This window comes from Conger conger, chromosome 1, assembly GCF_963514075.1.
Source record: "Conger conger chromosome 1, fConCon1.1, whole genome shotgun sequence".
Lineage (NCBI taxonomy): Eukaryota > Metazoa > Chordata > Actinopteri > Anguilliformes > Congridae > Conger > Conger conger.
The window spans coordinates 25,282,297-25,301,295 of NC_083760.1; the positions used below are offsets into that span (position 1 = coordinate 25,282,297).

Below are 18,999 nucleotides of genomic sequence, written 5' to 3' on the forward strand. Positions count from 1 at the left end.
GGAAGGCTAACATTGTGTTTTAAAAAATGGAAGTGACAAAACTGTACTTTCTGTAATTTATGGTGTGTCACCGGGATTTGTGTGGTTATGCTTTGCTCACGGACTTGTCAGCCCTTAATACTTAACAGGGAATTACACAGCAAGGCTTAACCATTTCCGTCCTTATCGGTGGTTCAGCCACAGTCTGCGAATATTCAGCTCCCTGACCTCCATCCCTGCCTCGGAAAAAAAGCTATATTTCATTGCTGTTATAACCGTTCCTGTAGGGGAAAGCTTTACGTTATATATTGTTTATTTACTCTTCGTTTCTTTGAAAACGGCGAACATGCAAATGGCCTCTGCCTTTATCTGATGCTCTGCTGTAGGAGCTGGGTCTTAAAAAAGAAAAAAGAAAAAAGAAAAAGGGAGATGGATGAGCAGTCAGAGACAGTCTTTTAATCAGGAATCGTCGACCGAGTTGTTTTTGTCCTTGAGGAAATGATCTACATCTGTGGGAATTGATATTAGCTTTTTTGGGGGGCCATGCTTACCTATACCTCCAAATTCTCTTCCAGAACTTTCTTTAAGATGCTTTTGTTTATTCATGTTATGTCAAAGCTGTTTTATTGATCTCTATTGCTGTATCCCAGCTACAAAACACTTGTGTTGCTGCAATGTAGTGGCAATGTAATAATATTGCCAAAACATTCCTGTAACATCGGGAGAGCATTTCGTTTTAGCTGGGCTTGGCTTTATAAGGCTTGTGGTGTGCTAAAAGCGGCTCCTTTTAGCAGGTCTAGTCGCTCACAACAACATATGGTAACCCTTCTGACGAGGGGTTTCTTATTGGCGCTATGCTACTCACTGTTTGGAGGCTGACATGCCACCTCCCCCCCCCCCCCCCCCAAGGACATAAAGTACTGCAGCCAGAGAATGAGTTTTGGGCCAAGCTGCAATGAACTCCTGGCGGTAAGTGCGTACCAATCATTGCTTTTTGAACTTCTCTTCTCTTCGAAATGTCACCGGGCCCGGAGTGATGACTCACCGACACCCGCACCAGGAGCCGTGAAAAGTTTGGATCAGACCTGATTACCCTCTTGCTCCCTTCCCCCTGCCCCTTTCCCCCCAAACCGTCTCCTTTACAGTATTTTACGGGGGCAGAACATTCCGGTTTTCCGAGGGCCAGTTTGGTGTTGATAACTGAGGCCTGGAAACACATACTGTCCAATCAAAAGACTCCAATAAAAGAAAGTTGAATCGAGGTGAAATGGAGACGAGTGTTCCTCAGTCCCAATTGGGCCCGATAAATAATACCGCAGACCCCAAAGGACCTCCTGTGATTTCCTTCGGGTCAAAATTTATTCTCCTTACCCAATGTCTGTTTTTAATGATAACTCATTAAATGACATGCCCGCAATTTTTTATTTTTTAATGACTCGTCTAATAGTCCATATGAATAGGCACGGTGTTGATGCGGTGCTATTTTTGCGGTATCTCTTCAGGGTACCATGTCAACAGGTGGCAGGACAAGAGACTCACTGAAGACTGTCAACCATTTTAATAGCACGTCATTTACTGCACTGTGCTCCCCTGATCATCCAATATAATTCACAGAAATTAAAGTGCATTTCTGGCAGGTGCATAACGACGGACTGATATTTCACCGTGAGCACGGCCATAATTCAGTTTTGATTGAGCAGGTACCAGGGGCGAATTAGTATGTTGTTTTTACGTAAGTAGAGGAATAAACAAATTGCCAAAGTTTCGGATGTCTTTTATATTTCGCTTGTCTCAGGCGAGATTAAGGAATCCATTTTTAGATCTCTCCTCAATGACTTTCCCTCTCTCGCGGCTTGCGTAATGCATTAGGAATCGGGACCGGTGCCAGTTCATGTCTCATTTAAGCATAGGACAATTCAAGAGCGACTGTAAATGTCTCATGCCCGTGATGCATTCATTTGACTTATGCTGATAAGTCGGTCGCCCCCCTCCCACGAAAACCCCAGAAACAGACCTTGAGGGAGGTAGAGCATGTCTCACTATGTAAAGTCTTAAAAAGCAGCTTTGGGAAGGATGGGGGGGGGGGGGTGCTGTGTCAATATTTGGACACTTATTGTATAGCGCTGTAGCATCTGACTGAAGCATCTGCCTTGTGCGATGGGAGCTGTGTGTATACTGTTGCTAGTTAGCTCAGACAATCTTTGAGAATTATAGCTATCTATCTATTTCGTCTGAAATATTTTGTTGTGATATCAGAACCCTAAATTTGCCGTGTTCATTATGGTAGAGAGCTGAGCTTATTTTTTCTTCTCTCTCCCCCGTTCCCTCTCAGAAGGCCTGCAAATAATTTTTTGTGCCGCAAATGTCAGTGTGTTTATTTTCCGATGAACTGCATCATTAGATGCAACAAGAATAATCTTAAAAATCTCACTTCAGCAGGGCATAATCCCCTGCTCCACTTCAAAGCCAGCCTGTTTACCATATCAAGGCTCTGCTGTCACAAGATATTGCTCCCTGCTTGTTGACTACAAAACTGGCAAAATAGTTGGGAATAGAAACACAGAGAGCATTTTTTTGTCAAAAGCGGTGGCGCTCATTAAGACCCCCTGTCCTGCGAGTCCCGCCTCTGCGTGTTCGAAACGTTTCCGATTGTGCAACGTTGTGCCTCCCACCTTCCCTCTTAGCGCGCTGGACCCATGATGTAACCTCAACAGCAATGTTAGCGATGCTAATTCAAATGTTACCTTTTACATTCCCTTTTAGCTGAATTTTAATTGAATGTAGATGTAAGTCTTCCCTCTTGGCACATTAGGCCCATGATGTAACCTCGACAGCATCAGAAGGCGTGTTTCACTTTTGAAAGAGTTAGAACTGCTAAATTGTCCTCGACAAAGCGCTCGGTGTGATCGTTGTGATGATGCAGCAGCAATGTTAGCGATGCTAATTCAAGCACGAGCCTTAACGTTCCCTTTTAGTTGAATTTTTATGGTATGTAGACTTTTCTCTTGGCACACTAGACCCATAATGTAACCTCGACAGCGTCAGGAGGTGTGTTTCCCTTTTGAAAGAGAAGTGCTAAATATTTCTAAACAAGTTGAATCGAGTTGAAATGGAGATGAGTGTTTCTCAGTCCAAATTGGGCCCAGTAAATAATACCGCAGACCCCAAAGGACCTCCTGTGATTTCCTTCGGGTCCAAATTTCTTCTCCTTACCCAATGTCTGTTTTTTAATGATAACTCATTAAATGACATGCCCGCAATTTCTAAACAAGTTGTTCAGTGCGATCATTGTGAGGACACAGCAGCAATTTTACCGATGCTAATGCAAACGCTACCTTTAACGTTCCCTTTTAGTTTAATTCTCATGGAAGTCTTCCCTCTTGGCACACTGGACCAATGATGTAACCTCAACTGCAACCGTAGGTGCATTTCCGGTATAGTTTGAGTTGAAGCTGCTGTCCTAAACAAAGCATTTTGTGCGACTAGGCAATTAGGCCGTTAGCCTGTTCGTGATGCTAATGCAAGCACTACCTTTAACCTCCCCTTTTAGTTGAATTTTAATGGAATGCAGATGTAAATTGTGGGATGCTTCAGGTTCGACAGGCTAGGCGTAGGTTTGGCGGGGTTTGTGAGAGGTGATGGTTGCGGGTGGATGAAAACTAATCTGTAGGGGCTTGCAGGTCTAGTTTCATATTCTGAGCCAGGGCCTAGGTGGTTGGACCCGCCGTCCAACCACCTTCTGGGTAATTCATGGTTGGACCAGCTAGGGCCCGTTCTCTTTGTGCACCCCCAGCCTACATCACCACCAACCTACCCCCCCCCAACCGTCCCCCCCCCCCCCCCCCCCCACACACACACCCCAGCCGCGGCCATCTCGGGCGTACAGACACGCCGCCTCCGATGATGAATGGGGCCCGCTGTCAGTTAAAATGAAAATTCTAAGCTGTGTGATAGCTTTATATTAATGCCTGTTTTATGGATTGGAGCAAGTCGTCTGAGCAAGATGAATGTGGACGATCCGCAGGAAGATACAGGACGAGGGGGCGGCTCCACCCTCTCCGGGATCCGGGGGGAGTGGCCTCTCTCCTGCGTCCCCTTGCTCCCCGAGGGGTGTCAAGGCTGCTGCCCCCCCTCCCCCCCAAAAAAAACGCATAACGTCCCGGTCTAGCAGCGCTGCCGCGGGCGTCCTCGTCAGGGCGTTTTCTCCTCTGCTCCCTTTCACTTTCTGTCTCCCTTCATCTCTCTCTCTCCATCTGCGTGTCTCTCCTTCCCTTCCTCCCGGCACGTGTGTCTGGTCTCCGGCTGGAGCGCTCTGCGCAGTCGCACGGTGGCCTCCGACAGATGGGTGGGCGCGGTCTGCGCAGGTGCACGCCCGCCGCGTGAGGTCACAGAGCGCGCAGCCCGCCTGGCGCTCACTTCCTGTTTACACGCCGTAAATTCATCCGTCAGCGTTTTAGAGCAGGCAGGTGGTCGTGCCGACACTAATTCTTTAAATCCTCTTCTACTAGTGTTTAATTCTGGGTACAAAGCTAGTTTTTGCATTAAAGCTGCGGCATTTCAAAATGGCGGTCCTTACATGGAGGTACGGTGACTCGGGGCCCGGACGGCTGAAGACGCGAGATGTCCTGCGGATTTGGACAAGACCACAGTGTAGGGAGTCGGATGTACGCCAAGCAGACGGTTTTTGATTACAAGAAGAGAGGGAGGGAGAGGAAAAGGAGGGGGGAGTGATGGAATGGAAGAGAGAAATTGAGGTAGAGAGAAAAGACGGGAAGATGGAGAGAGATGGGGAAAGAGAAAGCAAGAGGGGGAAACGTCTTTGGGCAGCAGTAGCTGCATCGGGGCGAGACCACTGAATCTCTTTGCAGTAAGTGTCAGCTGCTAACAGTCCAGGAATGAGCTATTTTGAGGACGAACGCTGTGTATAGAAATTATTATTTAAGTCTCGGAGAGATCCATACATCAGTTGCCCCTGTCCTATTTCTTTGGCACATTGAGGAAAGTGCAGTAAAATGTGCACTAACCTGCAATCGTCAGGAAAAGAAAATCCATAAGGCCTGCTCAGTTTATAAGCTTTCAAGGCAATAAATAAAATCTTTCTCTCAGAAGTTTTTATGTAACCTGCACGCCTGCACACTGTTGCTTTCATTCGATGTGAACTCAGCACTAAAATGTCAAAATAGTGTATTTCATATTATAATATTTCTTAGTCTGTTGTTAAAAAAATTGTTTCTTAGTTTATCGTTGATTACAGAATTGTAATTGTGCCATTAAGCAAAAAAAAAGGAGAAGAGGCAGGTATAAAAGGTTAAAACGCTGGTGATGAACTCCAAATAACATATGCATGTTAATTCTATGTATTGTCGGCCTACTGTACAGCCTTACTTACTGCAGACCTTGAAGGATGTGTCTCTAACCGTGCCAGTTTTTTTAGCATTTGTTTTTCCTTTGCAAAGAGTGCCACAGTTAATGACTTTCCACAGACTTTCTAAGATACAGTTAACACTCACATTTGCGACTCTTCCCGCCGAACACAGCAGGCCTCCTGCAGCGTGCTGCCTGTTCTGCAGATACGGATCATTTCAAAAGGGTAAAGCCAGATGAGCGCCTCCCTCATCTTTATTTTGCCGTAGTCCCAGCCGAGACCTCTCGAGGCGCTGGCCCGTGACCTCACAGCCCGACCCGAGGCTCCGGTCTCCAGCGAGCGGCCTCAGAACTCCAGCAGAACCGGCATTCGCCGAGACTGCGTGCGTCCCGGGGCGGGAGAGTGGCTGAGGCCGCGGTCAGAGAATAGTTTGCTCGCGCTAATTTGTACTGGAGTTGTTGTAGCATGACAGAGCGGCTGGAGAGAGAGATTTAACGCTCGCTACCTGAAACCGGCCTCGCAACATTGGTTTCTGGTGCTGCCGCGGATTCCAAGGAGGGCCGGTTTAATTCCGAATATGAAATCAATGGGAGGGGGCGGGGGGGGGGGAAAGCCTAACGGGAAAGGCGCAGAAACAATTGCAGCCTGATTTTTTTTCTTATTACTGAAACTAAAACTTTTTCAATTTAATTTCTTCATTAAAGCCTGGAAATAGGGAAACAAAGAATGCCTGAGAGGCCTCAGATTTCAGATTTTTCTCTTTTTATTTTTTAGTCCGTTTTTGAAGGGGGTTGAGCTCGGTCTGATGTGCCTTGCCTTAAAATGAAAGCCATGAAAAGGCTGTTCGTAAATAGCTGCTGGCTTGGCGCAGTGGGCTGGCAAATGCACCCCACAAAGAGCCGTGTCACAACATTGAAATTAATGAGGTGGCGGGAATAAAGGACTTTTGTTCACATTTAATTTACAGTTAAACAATTATTGTTACTAGTTAGATATTTTAGAGATGGTTTATTAAGTATGCCTTATGCGTCGGTGTTTAGGAATAATGTCATGCAGTTTGTTTTAATTGACTGGATTTAACTTTAGATGTGTGAATTTAAAATGGAAAGCACTTAATAATGCATAAGAGATCAAAGTCAACTGGGATGAAAAGCAATTTGTTGAGTGGGAGGAAAAAGCGCTTCAGTTGTGGACCCTGTAAATTTTTGGATTTGAAATGAAAGCGATATTCATCCATGTATAATGTATGTATTTTCTAGAAATCCAGACCCAGCATTTTGCATGCGTTTTATTAATAATAATGTTGCCATGGTCCGAAACACACAGCAGTCCTATCTGCCAGATCTGCTCGGACTTTGCTTAGTATCAGTTTAGCATACGTTAGCATATTTTACAAGTGAACAGAACATTCTTATAGGCTTTCGAAGTAGTTATGTATACACAGCTTGGTATGTTTGTGTGTATGTACCCCCTGTATCTGTGCGCACATCCGGCTTTACGCAGGCCCAGGTGCATACCACTGAAGCGTTCAGGACTGCAGTCACATGACTGCCGTCATGTTTTTGCACCTCGGCCGTTAACCCTTTGAACAGTGTGTTTTTGGAAGAGCATGAGAGAGACTCCCCCTCTTCTAGAACTCCATAACTTTCTAGTATTCTTGTCATTGTAATCGCATATTTGTGATATTACACCTTACATTTTTAAAGAACAAGACATTTGTGTTACAAACCCTTTTACAACCCACCCGGCCCAAACTCAGCTGGTTTGGCCCCCTTCGTCGCTCAAAATGGCCGCCGTCTCCAGCACCACCAACTCCCCCCCCCCGACCCCGGTTGCCAATGGCTGGCGCGCCGTCTCTGGCAGGCTAGGGGCGGGGGGGGGGGGGGGGGGGGGGGGGGGGCGGGGGGGGGGGGGGGGGCACGGACCGCTTGTGAAGAGCCTCTGTCTTCAGATGAATAAATAAACGAGATAATTACCCGGCGTTAGCCGACAGGAAGTAGGGTGCGGGTGCGTGGAAGGGGCCCGCTGGCGGGCCCCGGTGCGGATGTGGCAGCGAGCGCAGATAGGGGCCGGGCCTCAATGGGGCTTGTGTGGTGTGGGGGGCCCGTTACCTAGGGCCACCAGCGGCATGTTATTTACTGATGGAACTCATTAATGGGCAGAAGCTCCTCTGTGTGAGCCACTGAGGGATGGGGGGGGGAGGGCGAGGGGGGCGGGGGGATGAATGCAACAGTGTTTGGGAGCAGAAAGGTTTGGAACGCATGGATGGCAAAGGGCCCCAGTCTCAGAGGGCTTTTCTCACACCCCGGGTTGGGCATTGAGAAAGGGAAGGGAGATCATTACTCCGCTCGCTGCTTTCCCTTTCTCGTATTCCGCTTTTTAAAACTCTCATTCGCTTCAATATAGATTGTACTCGTTTGTATTTCCCGAAGCCTTCCACCCAAGTTTTTATTTTTTAATGGAAACGACTTTCGCGGAGCAAACACATCGCTGTAATGATGCCGTTGCAATAATGACTTTGAAACCAATATCACATTGGTAATCTATAATTTATTACGAGAATCGATTCATTGCGATGCAAATGAGGTCACTTTGCTGTACACATCTACCCACATGTAAATGTTTTAGTCTTGGGAATAGCACTTTGGGAAATACAGAATCTGGAGCTTCTTTGAGAGGAAAGGGCCTAAAAATGTTTTTGGGGCTTCAGGGAAAGATATATAGTTAGCACTCCTGAACATGTTAGAACCTATTGTTCAACATTTTCGACAATTAATAAAATAAGCTTCCCAACTTCCAGGTTGAAAGTTTAGTCTGCTTTTATACATTCAATTTCTTTGCCTACTTTAAGAAAGTAATTGACTCTACCTGTAAGGGACCATGGAGAAAAACTTATATATAGCTATATAATTTCTACACATTCACATCTCGATATAAATCAAGATTAGAAATATTTTTCTTCAATGTAAATCCCCTGTTTCATTGTTTTGCTTCTCAGCTCGTTCATAATGAACTACAGTGTATGCCTGGGAATTACTGGAAATCACTTTTTAAATTTGTGTCATGTATACAAAGATGGATAAGGGAGTTTGGGATTTGTTGCATTATTTTTAATAAGAAATCCTGCATTCAACAGAGTATTTTTTAAACATATTTCCTGCTGAGATTGTTTCCAGCTGAATGTCATAACCATATGTATAAATATGTAAAACATTAGTGCTATATTGCAATGTTTATGTGATACTTGCTGATTTTTGTGTCATAACATAAAAGCCCGTAAGGAATCAAACGTTATCTCTGGATTATAGAATCCCAAACTGCTTGGAATTGGAATTACAACACAACAACATCAACAACAACAAGATATTACATAAAAAGCATTTAATTGCTGATTTTAACATGGGGGACCAAAACTCCCTTTTCATAACTAGTGTTCCGTTCCCTGGTGTTCCATTCTTCTTAAACAGTTATGCTGGGAATAGAAGTGGAAATTGTTTTTAATCATAATAAATGTATCTTCACACCATAACATTCATTCCTTAACTATGAGCAAAGAAAGCAAGCGCTGAACTTAATTATATTGGCCTTGAGATTGAATCTATTTATTTATTTACACCTGAATCCTGCAATCCTTCTTGAAAAGGGATTTTAAAAAGGCTTTGTGACTCTAGTATTCAGTAGGTGTCATCCATAACTTGCCTCAGATTGTGTTCTATATTGTACTTGGCGGATTAGCTCAATAGCACGAACCAATCCGTCATGAAGCATGTCATTTGTCAGTCTTATATTAACAGCTCATTCTCGGAAACTGCTCATGCAATCATTTAAATCGTTGTCAGTGGTTGAAATATGGCCAATGTCTCCATGTTTGCTGTTGTTTTTTTGTTTTGTTTTTTTTTTGCTTTTAGAGCTGAATTCGTCCAACAAAAGGGGCATAGCATGTCCACATCAATAAAATGAGTTTTTCAAGGATTTGAAAGTGGTTTCCATATACAAACCGGAATAGTGCTGGACTGGTACATAAATTTGTTATTGTAAAGACCGTAAAATCCAAATATTCTGGTTATGTTTGCGCTTTCCTACTAGATGGTTATTTTATAACGAACAAAATTTTATTTGGAGATACAGTACATGTATGTATTGAGACTCCTGGTCATAATGTGACCATGGTTATCATGGTCACATTAGTCGTTACATGGAAGTGCATACAGATCCAGTAGACCTCATCTCATTTGTCCTCATTGGGCGAGGCGACGCCATGTTGCCTGTTCGGAGGGCCGAGCCCGAAAGATGTACGACTGAGGGTCACCCGCCATTTCCCCACTCGTCCCCACTTCCCTGTCGCTCTTAACACCCCCCGCCCCACCCCACCCCACCCACACCCTCTTCCTGTCAACCCCCACCCCCCTCGATCCGCTGGATGAGCGAATTCATCATGTGTCAGAAGATCAATCTCTTCCCCTTCGGTGTACCCACAGCCCTCCTGCCAGTCTCACCTTTATTAACTGTTCTATCAGACCCCGACGCCGCCCCCCCCCCCCCCCCCCCCTCTGAACCTCCTACACCTGCCTGTCCCACTCTGCATCACCCCCCCTCCCCTGCTGCCCCCATCTGGATCGTCTAATTCCGGACCTGCTGCCTTCCTTGTCTGTACCCTGCCCCCAGAACCCAAGGCCTCAAATCCAGACCTCACCGCGTCACGCCGTGCCACCCTGCTGATGTCCGGGTGGGGCTTGCCGCAGGGGCCGGCTCTTAATTTATGTTCATTTTTCTGTTCCGTATTATAGCCTCCCTTGTTTTTTTTGTCCTGTTGCGCGGGAAGATATGAGTTGAACGTAAATACTTCAAAGCGCACGTTAATTTCATACACCAGCATACGGCGCACCAGTCCTGCACACAGAGGATGGGTGAAATGCACATGGTCTGTACCACATATTGAGCGCAAAACTATGTCTCATAATACAACTGATATGCTCACACATTCACAACACACACACCCACACACACACACACAAACACACAATTCTGAAAAGCCCAGAATTGACCACCCCGTCATACCTGCATGCCCAAAGCCCCACTCTCTATAACGCACAGCAAGCACGCACAAAGCCCCGTCCATCGATTTTGAAAAGGCAAAAAGAAAAAAGCACTCGCTAAACCAAATTAGGCGGGCATTGTTAACAATCTAATCCAAATGAGAGATGTGCTGTTCTGCTTCCGTGGTTCATTTTTTAGAGGTTGCTAGGTTACCTGCTGCTCTTCAACGTGCGTCGGAACCCTCCTTCCCGCCCGCCACGCGGTTTCCCCCCCCCCCCCTAAAAAGCGGGGCTCATGGCACGGGATCCGCCCTGACGGGTGTTGCCTTTGTGAATGAGAGGTGGGCAATGGATGTGTTTGTCGGCTCTATCAGCCCGGGGTTTATGTATATAGGTCAAAGACAATGGACCATAGAAAAGAGGAGTCCGAGACTGATAAAGTGCTGCAGAAAATTAAACGCTGGTGTATAGTGGTATCATCCGAATGACAAATGACATGCAGTAATCGTCTTAAGCTGATAGCGATAGCGCCGCCAGCCCCAACCACGGCCACATTAATTCTCACAGGCAGGTCTTAGGTTAGCGTTAGCACTCCTGTACTATATGTTATGCCCTGTAGCAAAGACTATATAATAGACTTAGATATTGCAGAAAGAGAAGCCTTGGGAGTTTTCAGATAAAACGGCAAACTTTATGGGGGAAAGAAGATAAAGTTCCTATTTATTTACATTTAAATAACTGTTTTTCCAGCGCCTCCCTCTCTAGACTCAGCCATGTTGGGTCGATACTTTTTTTTTTTGTTGTCGCAGAAATGTAAAAAATGTATCGTTTTAGCATTGGAATTGAAATTCATCAGCGGTGGGAGATTAATATTTCTTCTATTGGCTTTAGGGCCAATGGTACAGCCGCACTCTCCGGCGGGTTAATAAGTGTGGATTTTCACTCTTATTCCGCTAATGAAACTTGTGTATAATTCTCGACCGGAGAACGGGGGGAAGACGGGAGCGAGGAGGGGTCTCTAGCTCTTTGCCGTCAGAAATTCTGGCAGCAAATCAGTACTGTGAGCAACAGGTTTATCAATTTGAGCTGGCCAACTGCTCAACTAAATGTATGTGAAAGTTAACAAATCCCTGGGGTAAATTGAGTCCGAATTCTCCAGTCTGCGTGGAGCTACTGAGGTGCGACATGGTGGAATGAACCTAATGCCTCAGGCTAGAGCAATCAAACCGACAGTTCAAGACTCTCCAGCGCCCAGCTGGGGAGACTCTGGCTGCACTACAAATGATGTGCTTCAGAGGGGGGAGGGGGGTTGGGGGAGGGAGGGGAAGACGCTGAGATGAGTTGTTTTTTTACCAGCGGATTTTAGGCGAAATACCGCACGCGTGCTACGTGTGTGTGCGCGCGTGTGTGTGTGTGTGTGTGTGTGTGAGGGCTGCGTCGAGAGCCGCTGTGTGCCGCAGCTTTTCTGACGGTGACGGCTGTGTTTTTTCCGCCTCTCAGCGGGACGTGCTCCGAGACGTTTGTAAGGGATAACCTTGAAAACGGGCCAGGTTTACACGCGTCTGCTGTGTCACCGAGACTGCACCCGCCAGCCCTTTGGGACGCGCCGATCTGTCTGGAGCGTTTACCGCGCCGTCGCTGTGGGCCGTCAGCGGGACGAGGGCGCTTTCTCCCGCTGAAGACGCACGGGCCGGGGGGGAAAAGGCGCCCTTCGGGGCACTGCTGCTGATTACAGGAAATAATTTGAATCTCTCGGTTATCGAAATGTTAGCGGCGCGTAAATCGGTGAATCAGAAGCAACCGTAAATGAGCTCAGGTAAACAGACGGGTCCCAAAGCAAGACCGGATTTATTTAGTAAAGTTCACTGGATATCTTAGCAGCATATATAACGATAACTTGCCGGGAGGGAGCTCGAGTTTTTCTCCAGTTTTTCGTCTGTTAGAGAAGCCATCCCCTCACGGCAAAAACCAAAAAATAAGTCAGTCTGAAGTATTTTAGTCTGATATTGGGACTTCTGAATGATTTGACTTTTTTTTGCTAAATAAGGCAAAGATGTTGCCAATGATATAGGACAGTAATTGTCAAGCAAACAGTAACAAGCAAATTTTATACTTGAGATACAAAAAGAAGACCTTAAACCTTATTATAAAACTAAAAGTTTTTAGCAGTGCTCAGTTGGCAGATATGGGGCTGGACAGGTTCGCAAACAACCCAAAGATTCAAAATGTCCTCCCTCTACCATGTGTGGGCTTAGAGCTAAAGAAGAAATGACGGCAGTAATTGAGCTACTCTGAGCCTCCACCACCCCTGTGATCCTGTGATTTTATGTTTGACAAACAGGGGCTTGGGCAAAGGGAGAACGGGGGAACCACAGTAGGGAACGCGTAAGCTTGATTGGTCACAGCCAGACGTTCTGCGTGAAGCCCTCGTTTCATTTTATTCACCTCCAGAAAATAAGTCGCATAATAGCAATTGAAACCGGAGAACAGTTTATTTACCTTTGAAATTTCCATATCCACTCCTTGTGTGGTATAGCGGTTATATCCACAATGGGGATCGGGCCAACTCCGGGCCGAGAGAAGTTGAGGTCCTCAGGAGTTGACGTGCGCTTTCGGGGCGCAGAGCAGTATGTTATGTTTTGTGTTAGGTAAGGGGGTTCATTTTGTAGGTAGCGTCCATCGGGGACGTAAACCTAACCCCGACCATCGCTCAGGTTTTATTTTCCCCGTGTTGCGCTCGCCACTTGACTGGTATTAGGCTCCCTCACCGGGAGCTGTATGAATGCGCTCCTGAAAGGGGCCCGAGATTAAATTTCTCTTTCCTCCGGAGAGAGAGAGAGAGGGAGAGAGAGCAGCGCTGGATGTTTCTTCCTGAGTGACTGTGCGCGGTATTGACACGAAGCATATAAATAAACATGAACTGGGGCTTTTAACGGAGGTGGGTGGGTTTGAGCGAAGGGGGCAGTTTGAGTGTTGAACGTCGTGTCGCCACGGCGACTCCATAGGCCTGGCCAACGGACCTCGGCGCTCCTTTCCGTCGACCTGGGATCCACGTATGGCTGTAGCATCAAAGCGAGCAGGGTCGTCCCAAACGCTTTCCTTTTGGACGGGACCGCATTGACCGCCTCCACCCCCCTTTTCTCCCTCCTTCCCCCTCTCCACTCCTCCGCTGGCTGTGTTGTTGTTTCCTGCCGTGGGCGAACGAGTGTTAGACCGCTCCAGTGTCCCCTGCTCCGTCGAGCCCAGACACCTGCCTGCCTCCCATTTGCATATGTACACAATATCCTTAATGGGTCACTTCCTCTGCCAGCCAGAACTGTTTCTGCTAAGTCGACGGTGTAAACTCGATTTGACAGAAGCGCTGGCCAGAACCGGTTAGCCTCTCAACATAATTCGCAGACAAAAGGTGCTGATTTCAAATCACTTTCACACCCATTCAAGTCAGCGCACAGTTCCATTTTTCCCCCCACAATGCAGTGTCATCCAATTGCTCTTAATAATCTGCCTCCTTTGAATCGGCCGACTTTTATAGACCATTGAGTAAAGGAATTCATTCAAGCCTGGTCTTGGACCCGATTCAAGCCGTTTATTCCCTTCTATGTGCAATAGCTATTCATATTTTTTTTTAGCTGCGGCGACGCTACCAAGCCACGTGCAAATGTTACGCGTTCTACATTGGAAATGAAAACATAACAAAACGGTTTATTTTAGGAATGTACCCCGACATGTTGTAAATTCTGTTGGCTTGCTGTAAGCTTTTAGCTCAGATTTAAATTGCTGCCTGACATGATTTCATCGAGGGCAAAGGAATTCAATAGCTCTGTTTAGTAAAAGGGAACATTTTTGTTGTTTTTTTCCCCCTGCTTGCTCTGTATTGAAATAAATGGAATGACAAGTGAGAATGTACATTTGGAATATTACTGTGCAGGAATGCGCTGGGATACATGTGGTCTGAATATATGTGAAGCAAACTACTTCAATCAAAAATCCATCAGGATAAACTAATTTGCAAGAAAACAATTTATTGAATGGCTAGACCTTTGGTACAGCACGAATTGGCTGGGTTAATGCAATGCAATGTAATGAATATGTTTCTTTTTAACCTCCGTTTTCATGACATATTGTTAGCGTGAAAAGCGGGCCGTTTAATCTTATTTATAGAATTGTGTTAGAAGAACAGTATTGTTATATAACAGATTAAGCTACGGAAACCTGCTGCCGCTAGTTTGACGGGAAGTTCCCCAGACACTTGTAAAAAATGTCAAAACGGCTGGCTGTACATTTGCAAGAAATTGAGTTTCCGACAGAGCTAAAGAAAGGCACACTCAGAACGATAACATGATAACGTCAGTTCTGCTTTAAGAGGTGGGTCTCGTGGAAGCGAGAGGCGGCCATAGCCGCCGCCGTTCCCTGCTGCTGCTCTGAGTGTGTTGGAGTGGCCGTGCTCGACCCTAAGGCACAGTGCGCAGGAGCAGCGTGCCGCTAATGCCGGCGGTTTACTCTCTTGGCTTGGTTGTGCTGCATTGTAGCTGGCTGCGTTAGCCGCAAAACGTGCTAACAGAATCCTCTTCGCTTCAATTGTGCAAGTCATCGACGGAACGCTTTCATGAATGTGTGAACTCAATGCTATGTACATAGATTTTTTTCAATGGAAGTATGTGTTTCTTTTTCTGTCTGTCTGGCTCAGAAAGCTGTCTCTTGTCATTGTTGACCTTGACATTTTTGGGAAAGTCAAACCCCATTAACTGGTTAATTGGCGAGAAACGATGAATTATCGGGTGGTCATGCTCGCAGTAGTCCATGACAAGTTCATCAATGTGTGTGTGCTCATAGGCATTTGGATGTGTATGTACAAGTCTGTTCTTGTGGCACAAGTATTTCATTTGAAACCTAAACTCATTTTATGCATGAAAATTTATTTTCATTGCATGTACTATAGATGCTCCCTGCTGTTATAATGGAATAGATGGTTAAAAATTTTGCCATATATTATAGTCTTAATTTTCCACTTGAAAATAATTTCTACTGTAGTATTCATAACCTCATCAAAACCTCTCCTAAACAATTAAGCCCTTTTCATTTTCCTCCAAAAATATGAAAAGGTTTCTAATTCAGCAATTAATTAGGTTTGTTTTAAGTGGGTTCTTGAAAGTTAAACAATACACGATAGAAGTAAATTATTTTCTCTACGCTGCGTAATGCTTTTTTAATTATTTGTTGAAGTCAATAAAGAAAGTAACTTCCAATTCAGTTGGAATATGAGCCGTGTGGCTTTAAATGAAAGCAATGCAATTTTGTGATTGAAATGCATAATATCCCTCAAAAAGCCACACAAAATAAATATGCGAATAACCCAAAAAACGTTTCTAGTTTCTCAGTCACTGCCCATTTTCTGGTCTAGTCTGAAGACTCACACTGTACCATGACTCCTCTGTGGGAGTACCCTGATCCATTGCCAGTAGTTTCATCAGTTTCAACTTTTTAGCCCCTTGTTGTACTTTGCACTGTCATCAAGTTGCACTATTTCTATTTCCATTGTATTTGCATTTGTATTTATCTTGGTACTGTAATCCTAATTCCTAACTGACTTGGCCTATTTGCCATGTGTATTGGAAATAATGGTCATGGCAATACAACTGTTAGGCTTACTTTGTGAATTGTAGTTTATCCAATCTGTTCTGTAGTTCGTTCTAATGACCTTGACATGCACTTTTTTCTACTTCGCTTAGGATAAATTAAATATAATGTTATGTCAAAAGAAGTGTGAATGAAGAGGCGTTCGGTGTGCAGTCCAGGAGCGCTCCAGCGTGAGAAACAGTGGCCATTTTGAGCAGGCCCTTCCCCTGCGCCTGGCCGTGGCTCAAGTGCAGCTCCTCCAGACGAAGGGAGCTGCTGCAGGGAGCCCCGGTAGATTAGCAGAACAAAGCCCCCCGCGGCCCGGCCGAGGAGCCGGCCCCCCAGCCCCCGCCAGCATCCGCACCGCGGAGCCGTGACTCCGGAGTCAAGGAATTCCCATTCTGTCATGGGAAAACCGCTGTGGAGGAGGAGCGGGGGGGAGACTCGCCTCTTGAAAGCCCCTTTTGTCTGAACGCTTTTAATTGGGGCCTGCTTTGAAAAGGCAAGGTGCAAAAAAAAGGCTGGATAAGAGGCCGGGTGGGGGGGTGGGGGTGGGGGGGATGCTCGAATATCTTTTAAAAATGAACAAAATGGACAAATTGCTCTCGGTAGAAATTCCTTCACACCTGGGGGGGTGGGTGTGTTTATGGGGGGTTGTGAATTGGATGGGCATTACCAACATTCATTACGCGTCGAGTGAGTAGGGGCCGTATTTACAAGGCTTAGAGGTGTCACCGTTCCTGGGTAATGCACAGATAACCCGACTGTTACAAGCGCCTTGTCTGGGCACCGAGATGGCAGTCGACTGCATTATATTAGGCCAATTTAATTAGACTCATTTCAATGGAATTAATTAGCAAAGTGCTTCAACATTGAAATAGAAAGGTGATTAAAGTCATTGTACATTTCTTCCGCTTCTGTAAAAAAAAAAGCATTGTTTAATAATTTGATTTTAGGAATAACTTTAATGCAATAGGATCAGTCCGTGTGCAAAAAGGGTGGAAACAATTAAAGAGAAGGTTCCTTTTAAATGAGCTCACACAATTACCTTGCGATGCTGTATAAATGTCACACTCGCACAAGGCCTGTAATTTCTCAACAAGCATTTGAAACATGAAGGATTTTCATTAAATTGTGAATATTTTTCTACCAAATATTAGGTGGCGGACTAATGGAGTAAAACATTTGAATATTTTGATGAGTATTCAAATGCTTTCTCATGAAAATGTATTTTAGTAGAAAATGAATGTATTCATGGGGATTGAAATTAAGCTTTGGCAACAGATAGTAGATTGACAGTTAGGGACACTGGTTCCCCTAGATCGTGGAATTGCGCAAACGACCTTTGAAAACTGGCCATGAGGATGGTAGCCCTTCCAAGAGGTATTGGATATTTCAAAAGAGAGACAAAAAACTTTAATTATAACCGTCTGTTCAACAGTAGAGTTTAGTAGGAAGCCTTGTTTAATGTTTTCCTCCAATAAAATAAGGAGAAAGGTGGATTTACATGTTGATTGATAGTTTGCCTGTCTGCACACAATTGGCTAACTCATGCAGTGCAGTACAGTATGTTCAGCTGGCTAAGGTACACAGGCAGGCCATTGTCAGTGGACACTTTTCGTTATGCTGTTACCATTCGGTGTTTTCTATGTAGACTTAAATATTTTTTCACATTATTTGACTACAAGCTGGTTTCACAGACACAGATTAAGCTTAATCCTGGACGAAAAAGTGTTTTGTGTGGATAATTGTATTTAGTCTTGGACTACGCTTAATCCGTGTCTGTGAAACCGGCCCAACATGTATTGATTGCAATGTGTTGGTTTATGACTGGACGATTATTAATGAGGGTTGTAGCACCGGTATTGGTATATTTAATTGGTAATAAAAAAATAAAAAAACTTGCCTAAACGCTCTTTGCGCATGTAAGGAACATGAAGCATTAAAAGAATATCGAATTACAAAACCGTCCGAAGGCAAAGAGCGGCAATTAATTTGTAATTCACACTGGCCCTTCCTGCTGGTGCTCCAGTGGCCAGGAGAGGCCTGTTTTAGAGCCTGTAGCGAGCTCCAAAATGGAGACGCACGGTGATGAATCACATCCTCCGCACTGCAGCACACAACACGTCTCACTCAACAGCCCATGATGAAAACTCCACGGGAGCCGGCGAGAGAAACCTTCGGCTGGTCTTAATCCTCCCAATGTCAAAACCCTGTGAAATAACAAGGCCCCCCCAGACACGGGTACTGTACGTACGCACACAGCGCATTCTGCCCGGGCTCAGTCGCGTGGCCTGTTTTGGCAACACGAGGCCGGCCCCGCACTCTTAAATATACATGCTGCTCTTTGATATACACGAGGGCTTAAAAGATGACGGGATTTGCGTTCGCTAACCTACTGAAAAACGTTGGGTTTCCCTAGACCTTGGGATACATCAAAAAATAAAACTGACTTGGATTTCCACGGCACACATTCTGAAGTGTACATCTCCAGAATATTTGATATGGAAATAAGCTAAAAAGGAAAAGATTTAAAAAAATTTTTTCTTCTGCTCAGCAGCATGTGGTAGGTAAATTTTTAATCAGTACAGTAGAAAAATTAATTCGATATCATAAAAAAGGACGTCAGAAACTAGAGAATGCTTACGGATCCATTAGCTGTGATTTGTTAGAAGACAGTACAGGCTGGCAGAGAGTGGATTGTCTGGAACAAAGGGCATCACAGTGTTCACATCTCAAACTGAGGTTGTTGTTTAACCCCTGTTTTAGGCTAACATTAGATCTCGTATTCAGATACTATCTGTTTTGACGTCTTTATTCAAGATATTCGACGCCAATATGCTGTACAGTGTGCACCATGCTCAAGATTTTGCAATAAAGCAATCCGTGGCTTATAACGATCACAACATTTCATCATACTTGACAAATGTAATTTCTTTCCTAGTTGCTGTAAGGTGCATTGTTGGCTTGGAGAATTAAAAATCGACATGCTCTGCGCTTCAA

At 45.1% G+C, this 18,999-nt stretch overlaps 1 protein-coding gene across 2 annotated transcripts in view; it reads left to right on the forward strand.

Annotated features, from left to right (window-relative positions):
• The window catches only part of LOC133130480 (neuronal PAS domain-containing protein 3), a 314,893-nt gene that overhangs the window by 17,518 nt on the left and 278,376 nt on the right, over window positions 1-18,999 (forward strand). The window lies entirely within an intron of this gene.